Source organism: Oryctolagus cuniculus, chromosome 6 (genome assembly GCF_051225735.1).
Source record: "Oryctolagus cuniculus isolate XC-2025 breed Fujian yellow rabbit chromosome 6, ASM5122573v1, whole genome shotgun sequence".
Lineage (NCBI taxonomy): Eukaryota > Metazoa > Chordata > Mammalia > Lagomorpha > Leporidae > Oryctolagus > Oryctolagus cuniculus.
The window spans coordinates 88,319,738-88,347,633 of NC_142872.1; the positions used below are offsets into that span (position 1 = coordinate 88,319,738).

At 39.4% G+C, this 27,896-nt stretch overlaps 1 protein-coding gene and 1 long non-coding RNA gene across 4 annotated transcripts in view; one reads left to right on the forward strand and one right to left on the reverse strand.

Annotated features, from left to right (window-relative positions):
- NKAIN3 (sodium/potassium transporting ATPase interacting 3) overlaps window positions 1-27,896 on the forward strand; it is a 770,560-nt gene that overhangs the window by 6,203 nt on the left and 736,461 nt on the right. The gene's annotated exons all lie outside the window — the stretch shown is intronic.
- LOC127490577 (uncharacterized) overlaps window positions 3,758-27,896 on the reverse strand; it is a 65,342-nt gene continuing 41,203 nt past the window's right edge. Inside the window, exon 3 of one of the 2 annotated variants that reach the window (XR_016235684.1) lies at window positions 3,758-3,949. This is a non-coding gene — a long non-coding RNA (uncharacterized LOC127490577). Of the gene's footprint in view, window positions 3,950-10,064; window positions 10,309-27,896 lie in introns of those variants that run through there. The other variant, XR_007918610.3, reaches the window with a different exon arrangement.

Sequence of the window (27,896 nt, forward strand, 5' to 3'; positions counted from 1 at the left end):
GCAACCTGCACCCTCAAAAGATATATTGAAGCGCTAACTTCCAGGACCTCAGAATATGATCTTACTAGAAATGCAAAGAAATGATTAAAAGAAAGTGAAGTAATGAAGCTAGACATAATCCAGTATGTGAGATAGCCTTTCAAAATGATGTAAAGGCATCACAGGGGAGATGATGTGGAGACACAGACAGGTCAGGACATGAAGACCAAGGACTAGAGTGCTACATCACAAGAAAGGGAAGACAGGGACTGCTGCCAAGCCACTGGAATCTAGGGAGACTCAAGGAAGACTTCCCCTGCAGGCTTCAGAGGGAGCGTGGCTCTGCCAACACCTTCATTTTGGACTTCTACAAAACTGTGAGATGATAAGTTTTTGTAACCAGCTGCTTGTGCACTTGGATACAGCAGCCCTAGGAAATTAATACTGAGAGTATGCTTGTATGGAATGTATCTGAAAGGACGAAAAGCCTAGGTTTGATAGAAAGCATCGAATGACAAGAAATGGTACCCTTCAGTGTGGACATGGATTTGGGTTGATTAGAAGATGATTGAGACCATGGTCAGGGCAGGGTCATTGACATCAAAGGGTGGTGTTCTCAAGCCAGCAGAGCCAATAGCTCAGGCTGAGGACTTCTATCTCATGCTTCCCTCCTGGGTTTTTCAGATGAACCATGTCAGAATTTACCTGAGAAAATGCCTAAGAGAGAATTGGCTAGAGCTGCACCAGAACCTACTGAATAGAAATGTGTTGGAGAACCTCTAAATAATCTTAAACTTTTGAAATCCCCTTATATTAGTCCAAGGTAGTTCAAGGTTTGAAGAGTTTTACTTGAACAAAGCATGCCTTCTATATCAGAAGAACTTGAAAAGACTTTGTAGAGTCCTTAAGGGTGAGAATGGACAGATACAGTTTCTTGAGGTTAAGGGAGAGGGGCTCCATTTCCAAGGATGGATGGATCTGTGGTTAGTTGACTATTGCTCCTCCATCTCCTTAGTTCTTTTGAACTTCAGGGTGGCTTGCTTCTCTTATGAAAGTTTAATGTCCATGAGCTCACAAAGCCATCGTAATAGGCTTCTGTAGTGTGAGAGTCTGCACTGGGGTGGAGGACATCCTAAATAGGTTGGTCACTCACCCTGCCTGTCCTGTGCATATGTGGTATATCTGAGTCAGGCTGGATGTTATTTCACAAGGTGGGCTGGTCAGGTTCACAGCCTGCACTACAGAGAGAATTTGGATGCAGGCTCCAGGAGGTCAGGTTGGGTGCCCCTTTGCCAACCCTCTTAAACCTGCATCTGTTTCTTTAGCACAGGGTATGAAAGAATATTTCTGCTGTGATAAAAGATGCTCTGGGACTCATTCTGAATGTTCTGTGGTTTTACTTGAACTAAAGTGGCTCCACAATTTTCTCTCCTGGACACAAACCTTGTTTGTGAAGCTGAGGGGTATTCTGTTTCTGCTTTATACACCAAAGTCCTTATTTTGTTGTAATTTTTGATAGGCAAACAATAATTATACATATTTATGAGGTACAATATGATGTTTGTATTGTAATGTATGCAATGTAAAATGATTTTAAAGGCTAATTAACATATTAATCATCTCGAATGATTTTTGTGGCAAGATATTTGAAATTTACTTTTAATAATTTTGAATCACATAATATATTATCAACTATAGGTACTATGCTGTGCAATAGACTTAAACCAAAGTCCTTTTATCTGTCATCTTCATTGGTATTGATAGGAATATGTCCTTCTGATTGATTGTTTTCAAGAAAAATTTGCTTTTTATCTTTTTTTTTTAAAGATTTATTTATTTGAAAGAAAGAGCTACAGAGAGGCAGAGAGAGAGAGAAAGAGAGGTTTTCTGTCTGCTGCTGGTTCACTCCCCAGATGGCCACAATGGCCTGAGCCATGCCAATCTGAAGCCAGGAGCCAGGAGCTTCTTCTGGGTCTCCCATACGGGTGCAGGGGCCCAAGGACTTGGGCCGTCTTCCACTGCTTTTCCAGACTGTAGCAGAGAGCTGGATCAAAAGTGGAGCAGTTGGGACGCAAACCGACGCCCACATGGGATGCCAGCACTGCAGGTGGCTTTACCCTCTATGCCACAGCACCAGCCCCGAGAGATCAATCTTTCAACCCCTGGTTCACTCTCCAAATGCCTGCAGCATCAGGGCTGGACTCCATCAACATCTCCCACATGAGTGGCAGGGACCCAAGTATTTGGGCCTTCATTGCTGCCTCTCACAGTGTGCATTGGCAGGAAGTGTCATATCCTGGACTCAAACCAGGCACTCGCATATGGAATGTGGGAGTCCCAAACACTTCCTTAACCACTGCACCAAATGCCTGCCCACACAGAGGTGTTTTTTTGAAAAGTTCTATAGTTCTCATGACTCAAGCCTTCTTAATATCAGCTATCAAATTTGTACCGTTGGATATTTTCTCTTTTAAACTTTAGTTGCTTATTTCACTTTTCATTTTACTGATAAATACTTCGGATTCTTTAGGTTGTAATCTAACTTGTGAGTTCTCTGTTCCTTGATGCCTCCATTAATTTTCTTTCCCTTTCCATACATGTATCAAATTCACACTCCACACTGTTACCTGATTAATCTTCATTTAGTGATATTTTCATCATGTCACTCCTCTTTAAAAACTAATGTCTCTATTTAAATTAACGTTTGCCCTATATTCCCTACTAATATAGAACTGCTTTCCATCTCCCCAAGTCTCCATAATCAGTTCCCCTGGGACAAATCTCAATATTCCATGAACAACCCACATTAATAATCCCATACCTTGAACACATCTAGTTCAGCTTTCCTGAAATGAATTTCAAAGTAGAAAATGGAAAAGAACAAAATTCACTGAAATGAACATATATGTGTATGTGTGTGTGTTATTTTATTCTTCAATAGATAATCAAATGTCATTGACTTTTTTTTTTTTGACAGGCAGAGTGGACAGTGAGAGAGAGAGAGAGAGAAAGGTCTTCCTTTTGCCATTGGTTCACCCTCCAATGGCTGCTGCGGCCTGCACGCTGTGGCCAGCGCACCGTGCTGATCCGAAGGCAGGAGCCAGGTGCTTCTCCTGGTCTCCCATGCGGGTGCAGGGCCCAAGCACTTGGGCCATCCTCCACTGCACTCCCTGGCCACAGCAGAGAGCTGGACTGGAAGAGGGGCAACCGGGACAGAATCTGGTGCCCCGACTGGGACTAGAACCCGGTGTGCCGGTGCCGCAAGGCGGAGGATTAGCCTAGTGAGCCACAGCGCCGGCTTGTCATTGACTTTTAGATAGGATCCCCCAAATTTAATGAAATTATTTCATTCTGATTACATTTATGTTGATTTTTTTGTCCAGTTTTCTTCCCATGATGATAATCCTTATCATGAGATTAAAAAATAATTTGTTTTCTGCCCTTAAAACTTCAACAGTATTTTCTATTCAAACATGAGCTGTTTTATCCATATTTTTTTGCCTTCGTCTTACAAATTTTACTTTTCATGTAACAATGTATATTGAAGGTCTTCAGAAAAGATTTGGACAGTTATCCAGATTATATAAGGAAGAGTTTTAGATGATTTAAATGTAAGACATTTGAAGTCAATATTACTTAAGATTTTGGCATTAGAGGTAAAGCACACATTGACTATAAGTTTTGCATGATCTCCTTCCAGTAGTTTAAATGAATGAGCAGGAAAAAGAACACATCTATATATGCATGTATATATATTTATTTAAGATTTATTATTTATATACTTGAAAGGAAGAGTAACAGAGAAGCAGAGGCAGTGGCAGAGGGAGAGAGAGATCTTCCATCCAATGGTTCACTTTCCAAATGGCTGTAATGGCCAGAGCTGGGAGCTTCTTCCAGTCTCCCGCATGGGTACTGGGGCCCAAGGACTTGGACCATCTTCAGCTGCCTTCCTAGGTGCATTAGCAGGAAGCTGAAACAGAAGTGGAACAGCTGTGATTGAACCAGCACCCAGCACCCATATGGGAGGGATGCTGGCACTGTAGGCAGTAGCTTTACTTGCCAGGCCACAGTGCCGGCACCTACATGTATATTTTGACTGTTTCCTTAAGCATTTGTTTGCATCAGATGCAACACATCTTGCTTAAAGAAGCAGAATAGCAAGTGCTTAATAAAAGTCACTGGAAGATGAAAGTGAAACCAGAACGGAAAACACGTGGTTGTGGTCATCAGGAAGAGGGAAAAGCCTGCCTTTCTAATTCCCAAGGTTCTGGTTGGTGTCTAGTTGAAACAGTGCTAGTGTTGGTAAGATGAAATAGACCAGGCAGAGGAGTGGCAAGATTGAAGAATCCAGAAAATGAGAAACAGAATGTATTTGACTCAGGTCTTTAACATAAGGTTGTGTCCTTCTGTTTTCCAACATGAGGGGCTGGCTACCTGGCATGGTACTAGAGAACTAGTGTCTTTTGCTTTTACATTTTGAAAGTCAGCTGCCTGATATCATTGTGGAAATGGAATGGAATGGAATGGGGGATAAATATAATGGTTTTGGAAACAAAGCTGATTAATATATAAATTGGAATTTTGGGGAGTTTAGACAGTAATGAGTAGATTAAAAGGAAAGCCACATATGTTTCATATGTTACACTTTAAAGTAACTTTAACAGTAATGCTTTTAATGGAAGACATTTTTAAGCATAATTTTTAAAGGTTTTTGAATTTCAGTTTCAGGGAGACTATTTGGCAAATACTTGATAAGGTTAAAGTACAAGTATAGCCTGTTTCCTAGGTTCATCAAAAATTTATGCTTTTAATCCCCATTAACACTAATTGGTGTTAATGTGTGTGTGAGCTTTGTGCATCTAAAACAGAGTATTACATTGGACTAAAAGATAATACTTTATCATGATTAGTATTCAGAATGCCAGTAAAGTGGCAGTACAAGCAAATGATGCACAGTGCAAATTAATTTATATCTGTAATTTGATATACGTTACAAATATTCTGAAGTAAATTGAAAGATAGGCTCTGAGATTCCTTTAATGGAATGGTCTTATCCTAAGTCCAAGTTGAGTATAGGAGAATGGATATTGGAAGATTAGCAGAGTAAAACAGAAAAGATGCCAGTGAAAGCATTGACATGAGTTAGGGAAGTTGAAACCCTTGAAAGAGTACATTGCTGTTCTGTGTGACGCCAATAAGAAAATCCCCAGTTTGTTGGTATGAAGCAGAAGCATGAGTCCTTAAAAAAAGGACATAAGAATGCAAGCACCAGAGCTTGGAGTCATGACCAGTGTTCTGATTGCAAGAATTAAATGGTCTATTGTTGGGAAACAAGGAGAAGGTCATAATAGTATTCGTAATTTTATTCTTGTTTTTATGAGCTTTTTTGTTTGTTTCTGCAGAAGACCAATCATTAGAATTTTTAACCAATTTTATAGCTGAATCATTACATTGAATTAAATATTTGGATTCTTTTCTTTCACTCCCTTCTCAATAATTTCTTACAGATGCTTAGTTCCTTTATTAATAAGAGGTGTTGGAACAGTATTGCAGTGACCAGATTCTCGTAAGAAATATGAGCTCAGTGGAGGTGATAAGTCATTAATATATTGCTGACTATTTCTCTCTGTTCCAGTAATAAGAGACATAGTTATACTTTGGTATTGATTCATATGTAGTATAATAAGAGCTTGAATGTGGAACAACATAAGCTATCAAAGTTGATTGGTTAATTGATTAATTAAGGTACAAAGAGGCATGATTACACTCAAGTTATGCTTCCTGAATTGATAACTAGTTATAAATGATCTTAATTCAGGGAATTAGAAATTAAAAATGCTTGTTAATGACAATTCTTTATCAGATTTTTATTTAAAATATAAGTTCTTTATGAACTAGCTCTTTCAAGTTATAGTTTCTGAAAAGTAACATTTTAGGTTTGTGAGGTCCTAAAGAAGCTGTCTAGAATAGCTTTTTTTTTTTTTTTTTGGCTTCAAAGCAGAACTGTGAGTGATCCTTTAATACCAAAGACTCTGCCATTGATTCCTAAATATCGCTAACAATGGATATTTTGCTTTGCTTCCTGTTCTGTCTTCATACCTTAGTCTTTTACCTGGATGGTGAACAACAGATACTAGAGCCAGCTTATACCAGTAGGGGAGAATTTCCTGTTAATTTTCCAGGAATTCTGTGAACCAGTTGTTAGACACCACTTTATTAAAAATTAATTATGTAAGCATGTGATTAATTTATTAAAACAAAGCAAATACATGTGCCAGAGCCAAACAGTTTCTAATTATTTTACAGCATTGTGCTGTTATCTATGCTCTAGGAATTATTTTATGTTTATAGTATCTATGTGGTGGAAATTCTATAAAACAGTGTGCTAATGATTGAGCATCTCTTCCCAACTTCATGTGCAGTGATGTCATATTTGTAGTTAAAAATCTACATGGAGGAAATAGTTACATCATGGAAATACACAAAGGCCACAAATCAGGCCCTCCTCCAGTCCCCTAGAGCCAATTATTAAACATTTACGAGCATACCACCAAGCATGGGCTTTCACCAGAAGAAAACCAATTTTCCTCTTTTTACAAAAGGACTGATTTATAAGCCTAATTAATTATACATGTAACTAATTAATGCATTAATTAATGTATGTAGAAAGTGTATTTCATAACCTAAGTTTATTTGTTGCTTTGAGTGCATCTATAAAATTGTTTAAACATAATGGAGAAGAGTTTATTTTCAAAAGTTGCACCGTTAAGCTCTTTTGTGTAATAGCTTTCAGATCTTTCTAGAGTGCTCAGAGCATATTGCTGTTGATAACTGATTTGTGGCTAAATGACCCAGAATTGAAAATGGGTCATACGCTGCACTTCAAGGTGATGGAGTAGTATCTAGAATCCCTCCCCATGTGGAAAGTCATTTCCACTGAATGGTTGTTGATTAGTTCCCATGAATAAGGGAGGACTTACTCCAATCCTGGGCTCATCCACCTGTCAGCAGTATTGGTCCTAAAGAGCTTCTTCCATGAAGAAATCAGGCAATCAATGGCAAAGTGACTGTAATACTTTTTTATACCTACCATCTGGTTCTTCCAGGATAGGATGAAATACAACTTTCCATTGTTCCCACACTGAAATACTAATTAATCTCACAGGAAGCCACAAGAAGGTGATTTATTTGAGAGCACCCTAAAGGATATTCAACTCATAAAGTTTATATTCTTAATATAAATAATAATTTTTATTATATGAAACAAAATCCTATGGCACCTCAAATTCCCTTGTTTCATTCTGAAAATATCTTAATGAGGCAGATATTAATATATTCCCATTTACAGAACAGAAATCAAAAGTTTGTTGAGATCATCTGATATGACTTAAAGCATTAGAAATGTAGAAATGTGGGTAATATAATGTTGTGTGTATTTTCTGACTAGATTAAACGAGAGAGCTCTTTTTCTGGTTTTAGGCCAAACATATTATAAAGAACAACTGTTTAAACAAGCAGTTGTTTTACATGAAATGTGATTTGTCAACTGTGATCTAAGTGGCTGGAGTAATAGGAAGAGACATGTTAACTTTTAAAAACAGCCCTTTGTTTTGTTTTGTTTTATCATTTCTGTTGGTAGAGATAGCTATTCTCATAATTGATATTTATTTTTAGAGCCCTTCAGTAGTCACTCTTGTTCTCCCTGGGAAAAAAATAGTGAAATGCAAGCTTTCTTCAGATTAAATATTCTGCATGAATTTCTGTATGCTCTATTTTCTTCAGCAGATGAACCACTTTTGACAATACTTTCTCACTGTCGACATATAATCTGCTAATACCACAGGGACCTATACCCACAAGTATCCTCTCTCTCTGTAAGAGTTTAAGCTAATTCCTTTTGCTCTTTGATGGTAACTCTTCCTTGGCCTTGACATGTGTGATTGCCAAAGATCTGAATGTTGCAACCACACCATTGACTGAGCCCCTTGAATGCAAGTCTGATTATAGGGAAGCATTAGATGAAGCCACTGAACCATTAGGAGGCCTGCAAAGATCCCCTAACAGCCTTTTCATCTCCAAGAGAGCCGTGGCTGAAAATACACAGATGGTGTCCTCAGGGACATGTTCTTCACACACGTAGATTCTGTTGAAGCATTTCACAAGTAGGAATCTTAATGTTTTGTAACATTTCACAGACCCTACATCATTCAGAGGAACATTGGTCATCTATTATTAATGTGTTTGGCTAGACCAGAAGTGTCTTTATACATGCTTCTTAACTCCTTCACTACTAACTGGATTTTTATTAGAGGACAGAGGTTTTTGTGGGGGATTTGGTGCAAAGATATGTGTAACATATGAGCACTCAGTAGCTCATTTTTCTTTTTAGGACCCCACAAAGTACAGAACATTGATTTTCTTCATATATTTTTCCTTATTGATGATAATTTTTTATGTTAGCAAAAATGTGCATGGTTTCTAATTCAAGATCCTTTGTTTTGTCTCATTATATTTAGGAACTAATATTATTGTATTTAGAGCACCATCTAAAGACTGAAGAGACAATGATATCTTTTCAGGTGCCAGTATTTTATCGTTCTTGTACTGTTGGTTGTCATGAAACTTAATTTGATTCTGAATTGTTGATTTCTTGTCATTCTATCAATGAAAGTTTTGAAATGCTCTTAGGAAAATGGTGGTCAAAGATCTTTTCATAAATAGAAATACCTTCCTTTAATAATATTCATTTTACATTATAAAATACCCATTGATATACAAGGGGTTTTTTTTCCAGCCCCCCTACAATCCAGTATAAAAATCCTTGGATGTTAAAGTCCATGATATAAAATGGCATAGTATTTGCATATAAGCTATGCAAATCATCCCATACATTAAAGTTTTATTTATTTATTTGAGAGGCAGAAAGAGAAAGAGCTGTCATCATTTCCCTCTACCGGTGACTGTAATAGCTAGAACTGGAACAAGCTGTAGCTAGCAACAGGCAACTCCATCCAGGTCTCTCACGTGGGTGGCAAAACTGGAATTAGTTGAGCCACCAGTACTACCTTCCAGAATCTGCATTGGCAGGAAGGAAGAGTCAGGAACTAGATCCGGAAGGGAACTGGAACCAGAAATCAAACCCGGGTACTCTGATGTAGGATATGGTTATTTAACTACTCAACAGCCACTCCACCCTCCCACATACTTTAAATCACTTATAAATTATTAACAATCATGTAAATGCTTTGTAAATAATTGTTGTACTGTATTGTTTAAGAAACAATGATGGGGTGGGCACTATGGCATAACTGGTTAAGCCATTGCCTTTGATGCAAGCATCCCATATAGGCTCTGGTTCCTGTCCCTGCTACTCCGCCTCCCATATAGCTCCCTGCTAATGTGCCTGGGAAAGCAGCAGAAGATGGCTCAAGTCCTTGGGCCCCTGAATCCACATGGGACACTGGATGAAGCTCCTGGCTCCTGGCTTCCACCTGGCCCAACCCAGCCATTGCAATCATTTGAGGAGTATGCCCCTGGATGGCTGATCTCTCTCTCTCTCCCTCTCTCTCTGTAACTATGGCTTTCAAATAAATCTTTTTTTTTTTTTTTTTTGGAAAAAAAGAAACAATGACAAGAAAAATCTTTACATGTTCAGTATAGATGCATTTTTTTCAGATATTTCTGACTTGAAACTGGAAGAATCTAGTGATATAGAACCTATGTATAAATGGTGGGATGACTGTTTTTGGAGGGAACCCATCTTGCCTATGTTCTTTCCATGACCCCAAATGAAAGGAAAACAATGAAGGATAATCATCTCATAGGTGACCCAATTATGCCGATGGTTAACTGTTGTGAAGTCACTATTTCTCCAAAGGGCGGGCTCATGTGGGTACTGGAGGCTATTTTGGTGGGTGAGCAGTCACAGCTGGCTGGCAGAACTCATGCTATAAAAGCAACACTTATATTGGTGTAACATAATCCAAGTTGATATAGATGGCAGCAAAATGAAACCAATGATATTAGAACTATGTTTTCTGGATTGAGATAAATGTGAGTGAAAAAAAGCATAGTAAACACTGCAATTTTTTTTTAGATTTATTTATTTATTTGAAAGGCAGAGTTACAGAGAGGCAGAAGGAGAGAGAGAGAGAGAGAGAGAGAGAGAGAGATCTTCCATTTGCTGGTTTACTCCCCAAATGGCCGCAAAGGCCAGAGCTGCATTGATTTGAAGCTAGGAGCCAAGAGCTTCCTTTAGGTCTCCCACATGGGTGCAGGGGTCCATGAACTTGGGCCATCTTCTACTGCTTTCCCAGCCATGGTAGAGAGCTGTATCAGAAGTGGAGCAAATTGTTGAAATTTACTTTACTTAGTATGGAGTTGATCTTCTGTGTACAGAGTTAATTGAAAATGAATCTTAATGAAGAATGGGACTGGGAAGGGGAGAGGGAGGAGGTGGGAGAAGGGTGTGGATTTGGGTGTGGGTTGGAGGGCAGGTATGGAGGGAAAAACAACTATATTACTAAAGTTGTACATTTGAAATTTGTATTCCTTAAAAAATTACTTAATAAGAAAATGAAGAAAAAAAAATAAATGGAGCATCCAGGACTTGAACCAACACCCATATGGGATGTCAGCACTGCAGACGGTGGGTTTACCTGTTGTGCCACAGTGCTGGCCCCTAAATACCACAAATTTAATAGACTTTATCTGCAAATCTAAGGAACAAAATCACTGAACGTTTCTGGAAGTTCTTAAAATATGAACTTATTTTCTTCTGTTTCGTTCTAATGTAAGGGACTGTCATTTTGACAGGATTGCATCATCATCATCATCATTATTTTTTTACATAAACTCTGGTGTGTACAATGATAATTTTAAGAAAATTTTAGGTATAAAGAATCTGAGCAGTAATAAACTATAGACAAAATATAAATCTGCACTGTAGTATTTTCTTAGGGAATATTGACACAAAAGCATGACCTTTATCTACCATTCTCAAAACTGATCATATATTTTGAAACAAAGGAATGTGATAGGCTCATATCTCTCTCTCTCTCTCTCTCTCTCTCTCTTTTGACAGGCAGAGTGGAAAGTGAGAGAGAGAGACAGAGGGAAAGGTCTTCCTTTTGCCGTTGGTTCACCCTCCAATGGCCGCCGCGGCCGGCGCACTGCGGCCGGCGCACCACGCTGATCCGAAGCCAGGAGCCAGGTACTTATCCTGGTCTCCCATGGGGTGCAGGGCCCAAGCACTTGGGCCATCCTCCACTGCACTTCCGGGCCACAGCAGAGAGCTGGCCTGGAAGAGGAGCAACCGGGACAGAATCCGGCGCCTTGACTGGGACTAGAACCCGGTGTGCCGGCTCATATCACTTATAGTGAATTACTGTGCAAATATAATCAAACTTAAAGAGAAAGTGAATCTGAAGTTCCTGTGTTTAGAAAGAAAAATGAAGCAATGCACAGCAATTAGCTTAGCACTGTCTCAAAATGTTAACAGGAAAATATCAACCCTTCCCACCTGCCTCTGCCCCTCTTTTCTTCAACCCTGGAATCACTGACCCACTTACTGTGTTCTGATCTACTTTAATTACTGAGTCAACTGTCAGGGTTAAGATTGCATGCATACAATCTTTGATTCTTCACTTGGTTTCAGTTAACATGTTAAATCATATATTTAAACTTCTTTCTCTAAGAAGCAGCAAGAATGATAGCTAACATTGTAAGATCATTTCCTAGAGAAACTTGAGCACGTTACAAAAGAACTATTCCCTTTTTACTCCTTACCCCCTTGCCTTCCAAGTTTTTTAGGATTGGCAACTGTTAACTACGGTTATTGAACTGAGCCTGTAGCTATAACAAAATGCAATTAAAGTGAAGTTGACGTTAAAGTTATCTACCCTGATTACTGGTGCTTTCTGCATCAATCTCCTACTATTGAGAAAGGTGGATACACAGGGGTTTATATGCTGCTTTTCAATAAACAATACCCCAGCTGCAGCTTGATCTCTACAATGTCCTTTGTAATTGTAAAATTATATCAGGATGCCTGTGTTGCTGCTCCTGTAACCACAGCCTGCCTACCTTACATCATGAGTCTCTCTCCTCAGCTATCTGTTGTGAGTGTGACACTCTTATGGAGACTCTCAGAGGCCATGTTTTATAAGCTGGCCTTTTCCACCCTTATGGCTGAGGATTGAGCCATATGACACTGTCAGCACTGCCACTTTCTTGACATTAAGGGAAAGATGGTATCAGAAACCTATATCTTACGGCAATGTGCCATAGATAAAAACAATCACATTTAAGGTGCTCTTGCGGAAAATGAGTTTGATACTGATTTAAACGAGTAAATGATAAAGAATACCCCATATAGGTCATTCCTCAGAAGCCTGAAATGGCTCAGCCAGGGCCCAAGCTGGGATCCAGGAACTCAATTCAGGCCTCACATATGGGTGGCAGAAATCCAAGTACTTGAGCCATCACTGCTGCTTCCCAAGAGTCTGCATTGACAGGAAACTGGAGTCAGGAGCCACCATTAAGAATAGATATGGGAGACTTAATCCACAAACTTCTTCAGTATTTCAACAAGGACATAGGCAAAGTGGAAGCTCTCCCCTCCCTTCAGAGGAAAGTACATCCTTCTTTGTGGCCTCTTCTTTCTACTGGGGTCGCCCCTGTAGAGGTCCTTCATGTAGATCATTTTTTGCCACAATGTCTTGGCTTTTCGGGCCTGGAATGCTCCGCTGGGCTTTTCAGCCAAACCAGAATGCTTTAGGGTTGATTCTGAGGTCAGACTGCTACTTAAAGTGACTGTCATTCTGTGAGTGTGCTACAGCCTAGGAAACTCTTGTCAAGAGCCTTGGATGACCGCTGACATCATGTATAAGAGTGTTACTTGTTAAATAAACAACAGGAGTCACTCAGTGTGTGCTAATTCCCATGCAGGATCTCTGTGCTCAAAGAGCTGTATTATGAGACTTAAGAATAAAACTTGTTCTCAAAGAATTACGTTGTTCTAGTGTATTAAGTGGAGAATATTCTTATGTCACACAAATTATAGTTTGTGTAAGTGCTAGCAAAAGATGTACCATTCTTGGGTTCCTCTTTAATTAAATTTCCAAAAAAAAAGGCAAAATTACCATCGAGATGCAATGACTCCTTGTGTAGACTGTCAAGGAACAGCTTTTGTTTTTTGTTTTTAGTTTTTTTTTTTTTGTTTCTTTGTTTTGATTTTTTATTTCTCTTTCTTTTCCTTTTCCTATCTCATATAAAGTCCTGAACTCTTTACCTAGAATAATCTTCTGTGTATAAAGTTAAATAAAAATAGAGCTTAGTGATAAACAAGAGTGGCAACAGGAGAGGGAAGTGGAAGAAGGATGGAAGTGTGGGTGGGAGGGCAAGTATGGAGGGAAGAATCACTGTGTTCCTAAAGTTGTGTTTATGAAATGTATGCAAATAAAAAAAGAAGGAAAAAAAAAGATCATTTACTAATTTAAGATTGAGAGCCAATGCATTCTTTATATAACCCCACTTGCTTTTCTTTCCATAGTGAAATAATAACAGGTGACTACTGTATAATTATCCTCTTCTACTAAATTGCAAGCATGATCAAGTTCCATAAACAGTTTGGCTTGAACAAGAGGTGTTATGAAGATTGTGGAAGATTATTTTGTAAAATATCTTTATGGAAATCTGAAGAATAGCATCTTCTGGGGCTACTTTTGTCTAAAAGCCTAGATGCAGTCATTATTGGAGGCAGATAAATGAACTGCAGCCTTCATTCAACATTTATACATGCGCATAGGTGCATGCCAATTGCTGAACCAGTCTTTCTTTGACATTTACATATTTCTAACCTAAGTTTGAAATAATATGATTTCATTTAAATATGAAATTAAATATATTTTATTTATGTCTCTGAACCAATTTCTTTTTTTATTATTCACACTTAAATTTTTAATGTTGTGACTTACAGTCTAGGAAACTCTGAAAGGTAAAAATCTCTTCGGCTCATTTTTTTAGCACACATATGTGCAGAGATGTGGGGGGTCAACACTGTATTCAGGTGAGTTGAGATTTGAGGCACAGGAAAATACATACTCATTCAAAATGTTTAGCAGCGTATACTGCCTTTAGTTTGAGATGTTGAGGATCAGTTAGGGGAGTCCAGTGCAAGTCTATGGCATGATTCTACATTCATCATATATGACTGGAACACCAATAAATATCACTCTAGGGTTGCATAGTGTTCAAGATAGACCATGGCCTACACAGGGGATTTAAGAGGTGAGCCTTGTGGTACAGGTTAGGCTGCTGTTTGGGACACCTATGTTCCATCTCAGAGTGCCTAATTTCAAGATGTGCTTCTGCTCTTCCCATCCCAATTCCTGCTGCTGTGCACCCTGGGAGTCAGCAAATGATGGATTGTGTACTTGGGTCCCTGCCACTAGTGTGGGATACACAGATTGAATTACAGGCTCCTGGGTTCAGTCTGGCCCAGCTCTAGCTGTTGTGGGCATTAGGGAGTGAGCTAATGGATTGATCTCTCTCTCGCTCTCTCTCTCTGTGTCTCTCACTCTGATTTTATTTGAATAAATAAATCTATAGACTACTAATTGATATAACAATGGATACTAAAATTATTGAATAAATAAATTTGAAACAACAAACATGATTTTTAAAACCAGGTTTAAATGGAGTTCTCCTTTGCTTTCTCTCCCTACCTCTAGTCCATTTCCTCTGTCCCTCTACCCTCCTTCCAGCCAACTTAAGGGACCCAGAATGTGTCTCAGAATTCTCAGAGGGAAGCAATAAGGGGACATCAAGCAAGGGGCCCTGGACTTCACCCCAGACCTTATTCTCTAGGAACTAGATACACAGAGCATTCGAAGCAAAAGAGTTAAGATTCTGGGTTTTATAAAGCACAAAAGTCCAACTGAGACCTAATTTGGCAAAGTTCCACTACTGAGGAGAATCTTAAAACTGCTTCTTAGATTGTGACATGAAAGAGTTCCAGATTTGTGTAACCTATTACAATTTTCAGTATTTACAATAATAATATTTCCCTCTACTTGCATGCCTTCTGGTTAAATGATGGCAAATCCCTTTAAAAGCATACACATATATGAAATAAAAGTGGTTATTTTATTTCATTTTATTTTTAAAGATTTATTTATTTGTTTGAAATGCAGAGTTATAGAGAGGCAGAGGCAGAGAGAGAGAGGTTTTCCTTCTGCTGGTTTACTCCCCAGATGGCCGCAATGGCTGGAACTGCACCGAACCGAAGCCAGGAGCCAGGAGCTTCTTCCAGGTCTCCCATGTAGGTGCAGAGGCCCAAGGACTGGGGACATCTACTGCTTATAGGCCATAGCAGAGAGCTGGATCAGAATTTTGGAGTAGTTGGGACTCAAACCGGCACACATATAGGATGCTGGCACTGCAGGCAGCGGCTTTACCTGCTGTGCCACAGCATCAGCTCCAAAAGTGGTTATTTTAAATACATATTATGAAAACTTCAGCATGGATTCATCTTATGTGGTGTATCTCTTAGGGACAATCTCAAGACTTGTGACGTATATTCCATATGTGAGGAGAAGTAGGCTCCATCCTCCATTCTTGTTATTGGACAATAAAATGCACTAGACTGGATTATTTTCAAAAATATAACTCTGGTTTCAGAGTTATAACAGATAGTACATAGAACTTCCTCATTATTTGTACAATGAGAATTTTGGCTCATGTAGATATGATTCATGTAGCTATGATACAAAATTGGACAAATAGAACAAATAATTCAACAAAGTGTTTCTACTTAGAAAACTTAACAATAGCAAACTTTGGTGAAATTTGTATTTGGAAGTCAAACATTAGAAGTTTCTCATATTTTTCCTTACCCATTCATTCTTATTATCTTTGTTGAATATGGCTGTCTTTTCTAAATTATTGTTCCACACCAATGCCCTATATTCTTTTTATTTTTTAGTTTATTTTTCATTATTTGTAAAAGTTTTTATTCTATTTTATGGATGGGAAATTTCCTAACATTTTTTTTCTTTCCTCCTGTGCTTGTAGCCTGATTTACATCTAATGGTTACCCAATAGAGATTTCTTGAATTCTGAATAAATGAGTTATTATGCTTCCTCTGTCTTCAGAGTGCTTTTGGTTGCATGAAGCAAAATACTCAGGTAAATCTTCTTAAACCAGTGCTACTAGAAGTATGGCCTGGGGTGGAGATCCGGCACAATGGGTAAGTCTCCACTTGTTATGCCTGCATCCCAAATAGGAGTGCCAGGATTCGAGTCCTGCTGCACTTCTGATTCTAGCTTCCTGTTCAGTGCACACATAAGAAAGGCACTGCTGATGGATTAAGGAGTGAGTCCCTCCTTGCCCATAGGGGAGAACTGGATTGAGTTTCAGGCTCCTGAATTGGATCTGTCTCATTCCTGGCTATTGTAGGTGTTTGGTGGGATTTGAGAAGTTTCTCGTGAATGGAAGATACCTCTCTCTGTACATTCGTATACCTTTTCAAATAAAATTATAAAATTGCTTTGAAAATTAAAAAAACTGTGGCCAATGGACTGCTATCAGTTTACAAACTTTACCTCTTTTCTATAAGGAGCTATACAATTAAGAGTAAGCATTTAGGGTCGGCACTGTGGCGCAGTATGTTAAAGCCCCAGCCTGCTGAGCCGACATGCCATATGGGCGCTGGTTCGAGTCCTGATTGCTCCTTTTCTGATCCAACTCTCTGCTATGGCTTGGGAAAACAATAGAGGATGGCCCAACTCCTTGGGCGCATGAACTCCTGTCGGAGACCCGGGGGAAGCTCCTGGTTCCTGGCTTCGGATCAGCTCAGCTCTGGCTGTTGTAGTCATTTGGGGAATGAACCAGTGGGATGGAAGACCTCTGTCTCTGGCTTTACCTCTCTCTGCAACTTTGTCTTTCAAAAAAAAAAAAAAAAAAAAAAAGCATTTAGCAACAGTTATAGCAATCACAATTGGAATTTATCATGACATCCAAGTGCTTGGCTATCATCTTAAATTGCTTTTATTATAGTTTATAACAATTCTGGTCCTGAACTGATTGAAAAGAAAATAAAACACCAACTAGTTCCTTTATGACAGTGTTTATGAAGCACAGATTTTGACAATGGATGTTTAATATATCTAACATAAGAAATTTAGTCCTTGGATTTTGGTTTAAGAGTGTGCAACAATGCTAGGGCACTAGGCTGACGTTTCTTAAATTCATTTGGCCTTCTGCCCTGGTTACAGTGTACTTTCCACTGTGATAGCACTCAGATTTTCACATAAAAATCCTCAACTCAGAAACGAAGTAGGAAGATGGAAAAGAGCCTGCGCTCTTTTCTAGCTACTGCTGCTGCCCCATGCGCCGTCCCCCACCCCCCAACCATGGAAAGAAAATCTTTTCCATATTTGTCTTCACATCTGATTGACCAAAATTTCCCTGCCCGTCCCGCCTGGATGAGGGCCTGCACATCGGTCATGGCTGCATCTGTCATGATTCATTCCCTGGATGGGGACACCTCACTGCGTGACCAGGTTCTCGCAGCAAGAAGGACTGGAAGTGCCTGTGCTGCACGTTTCTCTGAAGACCTAAATTTATTAGAAATTGACATACTCACTGACAGTGTTTCAATATGTGAAGGAATATAATAATAGCTCAAGTTTGTAGAATACTTACTGTGTTATCTGTTTTACAGACTGAGTTTTGTGCAACTACGCTACACATAGCCAGTTGTATTTCTGTTTTATGGGTAGGGTAAAGGAGAGCTGCAATGTTTATTAACTTGCCCAAGGTCACATGGCTTGGATGGTGAGTGGAATTGTGATTCAACACTGCACCATCAATGTCTAAACCCAGTTTCTTTCTGAAGCCACAAAGGTAATTTTTGTGTGGTGCTGAGTGGGTGGTCCTGGCATACCAGATACCAGAAATCTGACCAAGAAACCTCCTTTTGACATCATCTATTTTAGATAGACAATATCTCTGACCTGTGGTAACGAATAGAACACCTAAAAGGCAATCTCTAGAAGTGAAATTGACGTTTTGAAAAGCAATGACTTGAACAGCCCTTGTCATGACTGTTGAGGAACATTTTTTTTATACTATTTGTTGAACTCTTTACTTAACATAGAGCTAAATATATGTGTGTAAAGTCAATTGAAAATAAATCTCAGTAAAAAATGAGTGGGAATAAGAGAAGAAAGAGAAAGAGGGGTGGGAGTATAGGTGGGAGGGTGGGCACAGTGGGAAGAATCACCATGTTCCTAAAGTTGTAGTTAGGAAGTTTGTAACTGTAAAGCTGTGTAGTACATTTCTACAGACTTACTTCTAAGGGTACAGTTTAAAACCTTGCCATGGGACCCCAAATCCCCTTAAGCTGGATGGAGCTCAAGTGTTAAAGTGATCACGTGGATATGATTAAGTGTCAGGTAATAATAACAGAATTAAAAAGGAATGAATGCTCCAACATGGAAAGTAGTCCGCACAGCAGACTCATAGAACGACAATTGCTTTGTGTAGCACTTTGACCTAGAATCAGCCCTTAAGGCATTCTGGTCTGGCTGAAAAGCCCAGGGGAGCATTTCATGCATGGACAGCCAAGACACTGAGGCAAAAAATGTTCTACATAAAGGACCTCTTTGATGAGACTCCAGTGGAAAGAAGTGGTCACCTTTCTCTGAAGGGAGAAGAGAACTTCCACTTTGCTTGTGTCCTTGTCGAGTTAGGAACCAAAAGATTTCCCTAGCCTAGGCAGCTCATGTCAAGATCCTCCAGTGATCACTGGCATCATGCATAAGAGTGTTAGTTGTTAAATTAACAACAAGTGTCAATATGCGATAACTTCTCATGCAGAACCTCTGTCCTTAAAGAGTTGTATTATAATTATGTCGAAGTGCTCACAAAAGATGTATCATTTTTGAGTGCCTCTTTAAAGAAATTAACTTCAAGATGCAATGACTTTTAACAGTTCTTGTCTCAACTGCTGAGGAACAGGTTTTTTTGTGTGTGTGTGTGCAAATTGCTGAACACTTTCCTAGTATAGAGTTGGCCTTTTGTGTATAAAGGTAATCGAAAATGGATCTTAGTGGAAAATGGGACTGGGAATGGGAAAAGGTTGGGGAGGAGGGACGAGAGAGTGGGTAGGAGGGTGGGTATGGTGGGAAGAATCACTATATTCCTAAAATTATACTTATGAAATGAATGAAGTTTGTATTCACTAAATTAAAATTTTCTTTGCGAGAAAATAAATAAATAAATAAAATGGAATGTCTTAACTTTTCTAGGTACAATTATTTGCAAGCCTGGCACATGGATCTTTTCTGTTCACTCAAATGTGGTCCTTTCTGTTGCTGTCTGAAACATCTCCTGTACATCTGCCACTGTCACTGCTGTTACTGGGGTCAAAGGCTCCTCTGTTGCTACAGAGTTGGATGTCATGTGTAGAGGATATATTTCCTGTGATTCTGGAATCCAGAAAAACATTGTGAAGTGAAATCTGTGTGTGCAGTGGATAAGTGCAGTTTTTTCTTTGCTAATATTTTATGGCATACAATGTATCAGTAAGAGTGTGGCTTATCTAGACTCTCGCCAGCTTTTGCAAACCATTTTTAACTCAAAAGAATGACAATCAAGTTTCGAACACTTTACAACACAGCTATTTAGTAAACTGAAAATTGCCCAGTTTATGGAATTCTCTCCTGATCATACAGTTTCTCATATTGCAATTCCCCAGAAAATTGCTTTTGCAAAAGGTTAGATGATATATACCTGGAGCAGTCCATTTTTTTTTCCCATACTACTGCTGAGCTAGGCATACAGTCCTAATTATTTCTGACCAAGTTCCTTTCTGCAGGTGATATTCTCTTTTAGCTAATGCATACTTGCCAGCAAGTTTTATAGAGCTGTGACAATAAGCTTGCGAACACTCATCCTTGATAGTCAACTATGTAAATTTTATTAACACTTTTCTGAAAAATTTATGACTTATCAAGTCATGTGGATTCTCCTTCAGTATGTTTTTTCCTATCACAACCATGTGGTGTCAATTATAAGTGACTTCAGGTCAACAGCTTTAGCTTCTGTGGCATTTTATAATGATTGTTAATATTGCTGACACTGCCTTTGGGTGGAAAACACCAGCATGTATATATAACTCATAATTAAATAATCTTACCAGATTCTCCATTTCATAACAAGAAGTCATTTGAAAAGTGATTGCTGGTAAATATAAGAGTGGGAATAAGAGAGGGAAGAGATGTGCAATTTGGGACATGCTCAAGCTGACTTGCCCCAAACAGTAGAGTTAGACACATACCAGGGGATTCCAATTCAATCCCATCAAGGTGGCATGTACCAATGCCATCTCACTAGTCCAAGTGATCAATTTCTGTTCACAATTGATCATAATGATAGGACTAAGAATGAAAGGGATCACATAAACAAGACTAGTGTCTGCAAATATTAACTGATAGAATAAAAAAGGGAGAGAATGATCCAACGTGGGAAGCAAGATACACAGCAGACCCATAGAATGGCAGATGTCCTAAACAGCACTCTGGCCTCAGAATCAGCCCTTAAGGCATGTGGATCCGGCTGAAAAGCCCATGAGAGTATTTCAGGCATGGAAAGCCAAGACACTCTGGCAAAAAAATAAATAAATAAATAAATAAATAAAAAATAAAAAAAAAAAAACCAAAACACAAAAAACCTAAATGAAAGATCTCCGTGAGTGAGATCCCAGTGGAAAGAACGGGTCATCAAAGAAGGAGGTACCTTTCTCTGAAGGGAGGAGAGAACTTCCATTCTGACTACGACCTTGCCTAAACATGATCAGAGTCGGTGAACTCAGGGGGCTTCCATAGCCTTGGCAACTCATGACACGAGCCTAAGGTGATTACTGATGCCATAAACAAGAGTGTCAATTTGTTAAGTCAACAACAGGAGTCACTGTGCACTTACTCCTCATGTAGGATCTCTGTCCTTAATGTGCTGTACAGTGTGATTTAATGCTATAACTAGTACTCAAACAGTATTGTTCACTTTGTGTTTCTATATGGGTGCAAACTGTTGAAATCTTTACTTAATATATGCTAAACTGATCTTCTGTAGATAAAGAGAATTGAAAATGAATCTTGATGTGAATGGAAGGGGAGAGGGAGTGGGAAAGGGGAGGGTTGCAGGTGGGAGGGACGTTATGGGGGGGAAGTCATTGTACTCCATAAGCTGTACTTTGGAAATTTATATTCATTAAATAAAAGTTAAAAAAAATAAAAAAAGTCATAACAGCAATATTGGGGGCAAAATAGGCCCATCTATCTTCAAAATTTACTCTGTACTTTAAATAAAATACAAGTAATAATTTATATTGAAATATGAGCTATAAAAAGAATTTAATTTCCTTTACTTTGCATCATGTGGAGGTATTCATGCTTTTTCTACTACTTACTCTACACTTACATTTACAACTTGAATTTCAGATTTTTTACATTAAGAATATTTTACAGTGTCAGTATCACAATATAGAAAGGCAGGTGGAGAGACTTCCATCTGCTGTTTCACTCCCCAAATGTCTGTGTTGGCTGGGGCCAGAATGAGACTGAAGCAGGTGGCAGGAATCCAACTGCTTGAACCATCATCTGCTGCCTCACAAGGCCTGTATTTGCAGGAGCTGGAACCAAGATTCAGAGCTGAATAAAGAGCCTGGGTGCTCTGATTTGTAACACAGACATTTCACCTGATAGCTTAACCAAGGCTTTCTCATGTTTCCTTACCTCTCTATCTTCCATGTAGACATGTCCATGTTAGCTGTTTTAATTCTTTCAGGATACTCTTTCTGGAGTAAGTATATTTTTTCAGATTTTAATGTTTTAGAGATCTTCTATAATACTTTTCGTCTTAGAACAGAGTATTGATTTCAGGTCTACTGAGTCTTCAAAGGACATCTTAGAATCCTGAAAAACTGTGGTGCTTCAGTTGTATTGTCCGCAGCACATAGAAAAAGTCCACAGTGATGTGTTGGGAGCCAGATGTGCCTCCCTGCTGTGGTTAGAGGGAGGGCTGCTGTATGCAGGTGGTGTTCTGCTGCATAGCTCAGTCAGGCAGTTCATAAAGAGATGTGGCTACTATGGAAGCAGTAACTTTCTATAGTAAATGTAATAAATGGCAGAAAACTGTCTGCCCTCCAGCCAGACTCAGATGGAACAGTGGAATCATAGTGTCTTGCATGGAAAAATACTCAATAAACATTTATTATACATGTGAATAAATGAGGGAACAAATACATGGATAGAATTTTGGAGTAGATGTGAACTTCAGATTCAGGTCTTTGAACAGATTTTCTTTGGAATTCCAACAGCCGATCATTTCCATTTGGTTCTTAGACCTGGGCATTGTTTTCCCTTCCCAGTCATGTAGAGCATTTGGTCTTGTGTGGAGCACGTTAGGTGTGGCAATATTGCTAGCAAAGGGACATATGAAATGCTGTTTGTGTTTAAGTTCTCTAAGGGCAGAAATGGTAATGCCCTCTGATGAACAGCGAGTCCTGAGCGACAAGGGAGTCTTATCTGAAATAATATATACAAATGGCATCCCTAATGCAAAGCAGAGACTCTATCCAAGATTTCTGATGTGAAGTTTGGAGACACAAATGCTATCACTTTCTCAAGTAATTGGATACCTTGTTGGCATATAATATTCAGAAAAAGACTCTTATGTTTAGAGAAAATCCTGTTAATTTCTTCCAGTGGTATCTGCTCTGTCCTTCAAAGAAACTGAGCGCTGCCTGTTTCTACCAATGCTCCTTTTGCAAATTATCTATGAAACTTCCCTATCCTGGCTCCTTCCTCAGGGCACTGTCCATGTTGTCTTTGCCTTTGTTCAGGTAGTACGTTTGGAAATTGATCCAGTCCTCAAGCTATGGCCCACTCATATAGCCTTAGTGGTCATCATTAATATCATTTAAGTTATTCATTTGTTTATTTGAGAGAGAGAGAGGGAGAGAGCGCCGGAGAGCTCCCCTTCTGTTGGTTCATTCCTCAAATGCTTGCAGCAGCTGGGACTGGACTAGTCCTGAGCCAGGACCAAGAATACAATCCAAGTCTCTCACCCAATCACTTGAAGCCCTGGCACTGCCCCTGAGGTTGTGTATTAGAAGGAAGTTGGAGTCCAGAGCCAGAGTCCGACATCAATCCCAGGCACTTTGGTATGGGGCATGAGCGTGTGATCTAGTGTCTTAACTGCTGGGCTGAACATCTGCCATACTACTAATCATTTCTATTGATACGACCTAAGATTGTGTTAGTCACTTAAATTTTTATCAGCATGTTATCAACCATAGTTTTAAACCTTCTTTATATAAATTGTTGTCAACTAAGTTCACATCATTTTGTACCAGAGATTTGGAAACTAGTAAATGCTTTAAGTTTTACAGGCCCTTTTGATGTCTTACATAGCTACTCAGCTCTACCATTGTAGCAGGAAAATGCTCATAGTCAGTAAGTAAATGAATGGATGTGGTTATGTTTCACTGAAACCTTAAATAGTTTGCAGGACAGACTTGGATAATAAACTATAATGTGCTAGCCCTCCCTCTATATTTAAAGAATTATTAGAATAAAATCTAAATGTGATGCTTATATCTGCTTATATTATTTTGATTTCAATCATTCCAGCTAGCTATTTGTTAAATTTCATTTTTTTAAAGATTTATTTTTATTTATTTGAAAGAGTTACAGAGAGTGGTAGAGACACAGAGAGAGGTCTTCCATCCGCTGGTTCATTCCCCAGAAGGCCACAACAGCCAGAGCTGTGCCTATCTGAATCCAGGAGCCAGGAGCTTCTTCTGTGTCTCCCACATGGGTGCAGGGACCCAAGGACTTGGGCCATCTTCTAATACTTTCCTGGGCCATAGCAGAGAGCTGGATTGGAAGAGGAGCAGCCGGGGCTAGAACCGGTGCCCATATGGGATGTCGGTGCTTCAGGCCAGGGCCTTTTTTTTTTTTTTTTTTTTTTGACAGGCAGAGTGGACAGTGAGAGAGAGAGACAGAGAGGAAGGTCTTCCTTTTGCCGTTGGTTCACCCTCCAATGGCCGCCGCAGCCGGCGTGCTGCAGCCGGCGCACCGCGCTGATCCAATGGCAGGAGCCAGGTGCTTCTCCTGGTCTCCCATGGGGTGCAGGGCCCAAGCACTTGGGCCATCCTCCACTGCACTCCGTGGCCACAGCAGAGAGCTGGCCTGGAAGAGGGGCAACTGGGACAGAATCCGGCGCCCCGACCAGGACTAGAACCCAGTGTGCCGGTGCCGCAAGACGGAGGATTAGCCTAATGAGCCGCGGCGCTGGCCTAAGCCAGGGCTTTAACCTGCTGTGCCACAGTGCCAGCCCAATTTGTTAAATTTTAATTGTTCCTTTTATCTAATAAAAAATTAGAGTCTTTTTCAATACTTTGTCACATAGAACATGAACAGAAAAATGTCTATAAAATAGGCTACTACATATAATTAGTATTTTTGTTTGTGATGATCGGTGGTCCAATTGATAAACATGTTTTGGCCATTATAGTTCAACAGTAAATTAAATTTAAAACTACACAAAATGTCTATCATGCAGCAGTTATTCCTTTCTTTGAAAAGGGAAGTACCTACATATTCATCCTGAAACCAAGTTGTATGTCAATAATGGGTTCTTGTCTTAGAATTGTATTAATGCTTCCAAATCTAACATCAGTGGTATAGAGCAAGTCTCAGTAAATTATGTATTTATTTGCATATTCCTGCAGTTTGATGAGAAGAGATGTAAAACTTTTCAGCCAATCCCCATACCCCACTTCTGAAATCTTTGCCATTATAGCATGGCTAACAATTAAACTTAGTATTTTGTGAGATAATTTGCAACACAGAGATAATTAGCTCTGGGGCCAGCTCTGTGGCATAGCAGGTAAAGCTGCCGCCTGCAGTGCCAGCATCCCATATGGGCACCGATTTGAGTCCCAGTTGCTCCACTTCCAATCCATCTCTCTGCTATGGCCTGAGAAAGCAGTAGAAGATGGCCTAGGTCCTTGGGCCCCAGCACCCACACGGGAGACCTGGAAGAAGCACCTGGCTCCTGGCTTTGGATCAGTGCAATTCTGGCCGTTGTGGCCAATTGGGGAATGAACCAGGGAATGGAAGATTCTCTCTCTCTCTCTTCCTCTCCTTCTCTCTCTGTGTAACTCTGACTTTCAAATAAATAAATCTTTTTTATTTTTTAATTTTTTTATTTTTTTTTATTTTTTGACAGGCAGAGTGGACAGTGAGAGAGAGACAGAGAGAAAGGTCTTCCTTTGCCGTTGGTTCACCCTCCAATTGCCGCCGCGGCTGGTGTGCTGCGGCCGGCGCACCGCGCTGATCCGATGGCAGGAGCCAGGTGCTTCTCCTGGTCTCCCATGGGGTGCAGGGCCCAAGCACCTGGGCCATCCTCCACTGCACTCCCTGGCCACAGCAGAGAGCTGGCCTGGAAGAGGGGCAACTGGGACAGAATCCGGCGCCCCGACCGGGACTAGAACCCGGTGTGCCGGCGCCGCTGGGCAGAGGATTAGCCTAGTGAGCCGGGGCGCCGGCCCAAATAAATAAATCTTAAAATAAAAGAGATAATTGACTCTCAACTGTTACTCTGAAAGTAAACTGCATTCCATTTGAAACAAAAGGGTCTTTATAGGAGCCATGAAATGCAGTTCAGGTCTCCACCATTGCATGTGTACCTGTCGTTGTTTGTACTGCTGGCTAATTCTTAGTGAAGTTTAACGCTACTATCTAAGGTTCCTGTGAGTCTGCAGTGATAATATAACTCCTTGGAATTCTACACTATGATAAAAATTTGATTGGGCCTGAGATGAATCCATTTGAGGTGCTGAGGAAGGTCTCCAGTGCTTAACACATTGAGTTCAGTTTCCTTCTCGGGTGTTAGTTGCATCACTTCATGTTTTATCTTGACTTAAAAAAATGTGGGAGAAAGAAGTAATTTAATTCTAAGTATTTTCAGTCATATTCTCAAAGCTATAAGCCCATTATTACCAAAGTTCTATTCTTACTCCAATTTTGAAGTCATATAAATCTTGCTTTTTTATGAGAATTAATAGAATAAAGAACTAAGTAGAGTGATAAAGAGCTATTAGAGTAGATCTAAATACTGTGAAACATAATTAAATACTATTTATTTTAAAGGCACAATATTGTAATTTATATTTAACGGATTACTTAGCATAATTTAGTGACTCACAATGTTTGTTATAATATTTGTAATGTAATTCTATAAATCAGAAAATTATTTCTATTAATATTACCATAATGTTAGCCTTTTAATTACTTTAATGTTGAAATGGAGATAACCCATGCACAATATTCACTCTTCCGAATCTGGAGATTACCATTTATTTTCTTCTTTGCTGTACCCATAATTTTTTAGATGTTAAATAAAGATAAATTTATTGGGGTTACAGCTCAGCTGTGTGGAAACTCAAACTGTCTTTTAGAGGGTGAAAATGGAAAAAAATCAGAACTGACAACATGGTAGGGGACTAGCATAGTTGTCATATTTCTTGCGTTTTTGTTATTGTTGAATTGATAATTGAGGATGAGTATGTTTTTTCTTTAGCGTGGAGAAAAGGCACTGCATTGCTAGGCAACGTCCGTGGACTTAAGGAGGAAAGCTAGAAATAAAGCAATTACTGTACTTCTGATGACCTCAACTTCTCTTCTAATGATCAGCTATAAAAATGAGAAATAATGTGCTGTTACATTACTGTGTTATATATATATGGTTCATATGAATTTTGTATTTATATATATTCAGTTTCATCTATTGAAACCATATTCTAAAAAATCAGGTTGGAAAATTCCCCATTTAATTAATTCATTTATTTATATCATGATGCAAGCAGGCAGTATTCACTAGAATTCTAAGTAAAGTTAAAAATAAAAAAACCAGAAATTTACAATTACTAGCAGTCATACTTATTTTTCAATATGAATAGTTTTAATTTTGTTTAACTGAGTCAACACATTAAAATAATTACTGACTCTTCCTAGAATTCAGCTAATATTTTTGTGCTCCTTTCCTTTCCCTTTCCTTCTTTCCTTCTTTCCTTCTTTCCTTCTTTCTTCCTTCCTTCCCTCCTCCCTCCCTCCCTCCCTCCCTCCCTCCCCCTCCCCCCCCCTCTCTCTCTCTCTTTCTTTCTTTCTTTTAGAGTTATAGACAGTGAGAGAGAGAGACAAAGAGAAAAGTATTCCTTCCATTGGTTCACTCCCCAAATGGCCGCTATGGCCGGCGCTGCGCTGATTCGAAGCCAGGAGCCAGGTGCTTCTTCCTGGTCTCCCATGCGGGTGCAGGAGCCCAAACACTTGGGCCATCCTCTGCTGCCCTCCCGGGCCATAGCAGAGAGCTGGACTGGAAGAGGAGCAACCGGGACTAGAACCCAGCACCCATATAGGATGCCGGCACCACAGGGGGGAGATCAACCAAGTGAGCCACAGCGCCAGCCCCATGCTTTATTTTCAATGGCAAATAAAATGTAAATTTTTTAATTATATTTTTAAATTTTACTTTTTGTAGCAATCTGTATTTTTACTACACAAGATTCTGTTTTTTCTTGCATAATTTTTTGCTTTTGCCATGTTTAATCATAATTGTCAGTAATAATTAATTTTTTTAAAAGATTTATTTTATTTATTTAAAAGACAGAGTTACAGAGAGAGGTAGAGAGAGGGAGGGGTCTTCCATCTGCTGGTTCACTCCCAAGATGGCCACAGTGGCTAGAGCTGCACCGATCCAAAGCCAGTTGCCAGGAGCTTCCTCCAGGTCTCCTATGTGGGTGCAGGAGCCCAAGGATTTGGGCCATCTTCTACTGCTTTCCCAG